The 1,426-nt window shown below is 49.0% G+C and overlaps 1 protein-coding gene across 1 annotated transcript in view; it reads right to left on the bottom strand.

Moving 5' to 3' along the window:
* The window catches only part of NCAPG2 (non-SMC condensin II complex subunit G2), a 72,797-nt gene that overhangs the window by 67,914 nt on the left and 3,457 nt on the right, over nucleotides 1-1,426 (bottom strand). The gene's annotated exons all lie outside the window — the stretch shown is intronic.

The following is a 1,426-nucleotide window of genomic DNA, read 5'->3' as shown; positions in this document are numbered from 1 at the left end:
ACTACGAGAGATTATTTTATAATACCAAATCATGTTATAAGCTCATTTCTCTCATAAAGAAAAATAATTCTTACATGTTGCTAGCAACAAATTCATTCTTAGCTTCTTCTCTAATTCTTTATTGCCACTAATTCAATTTTCACCACATACTCAGAATAAGTGAGATAGCTGGGCTGGGGAATCCTGCACCAAACCACTCCAGGTAGTCTGGAGTCAGTACCTCGGAGCCCTGTCCTTGGCTCCTTTTATATGCTTTAACAGAGGCAACACTAGGCTCTCCCACGACATACACTTCTGCACCCAACTTATCTCTACACACACTCATCCATCTCCCGCTGGCCACCTCCCTGTACATGTCCTGCCCACAGCCACCCAGCACCTCCAAACCTGCCCTTCCTGTGTTCATCAGTTCACTGCCTGGTGCCACCTGGTCAGAAGGTTGGGATCCTCCTGGGCCTTCCCCCACACTCCCCACGCACCCAGTCAGCCCAATAGCACTGTTGCCTCACCACCTGACAGCTTCCTACCTCCCATCCTCACTCACCCACCAGCACAAAGAGCATGACCTCTCAACTATTCCACAGCTGCAGTGCTGGTCCCCCCAACCTATTCTTCACATGCAGTCACAGGAATATTGCTAAACGACAAACCTTATTTTTCCCTCCTTACCTCTAACCACTAGTTTTCTTTCCGTCTCTTTTGTTCTCTTCCTCCCTTGCACACAGGTCACTCCCAGTTCTCAAGATAAAATATGAACCCTGGCTCAGCGCCTGTGGCTCAAGTGGCTAAGACACCAGCCACATACACCTAAGGTGGCGGGTTCAAATCCAGCCCAGGCCTGCCAAACAACAATGATGGCTGCAACCCAAAAAAATTAGCCAGGCGTTGTGGCGGGTGCCTGTGGTCCCAGCTACTTGGGAGGCAGAGGCAGGAGACTCATTTGAACCTAGGAGTTGGAGATTGCTGTGAGTTGTGATGCCACAGCACTCTACCCAGGGGAACAACTTGAGGCTCTGTCTCAAAAAAATAAAATAAAATAAAATATGAACACCCTAAAATGGTAAAAGGTATGTAGCCTAGCCCCTAGCCTCACCTGCTGCTTTTCCCTGCTGACTCCCAAGTTCTCACACAACATACCTTCTCCAGCCTTCAGAGTGATCCCTGAGGTTAGATGATTTTCCCCATCTCTCTCTTTGGGAAATTTCTGTTTGTCTTTTACATCTTAGGTTAGCTCATCAGCAGGCTGATTCGAGTTTGTTTCTTTCTTTTTGAGACGGGAGCCTCAAGCTGTCCCCCTGGGTAGAGTGCCATGGCATCTCAGCTCACTGCAACCTCCAACTCCTGGGCCCAAGCGAGTCTCCTGCCTCAGCCTCCCAAGTAGCTGGGACCACAGGCGCCCAGCTGGTTGCAGCCTTCATTGTTGTTT

Source organism: Otolemur garnettii, unplaced genomic scaffold (genome assembly GCF_000181295.1).
Source record: "Otolemur garnettii isolate 467f Iridium unplaced genomic scaffold, OtoGar3 scaffold00235, whole genome shotgun sequence".
NCBI classification, from domain to species: Eukaryota; Metazoa; Chordata; class Mammalia; order Primates; family Galagidae; genus Otolemur; species Otolemur garnettii.
Note: the sequence above shows the minus strand (reverse complement) of the source record. Positions and strands in the feature narration are given on the sequence as shown.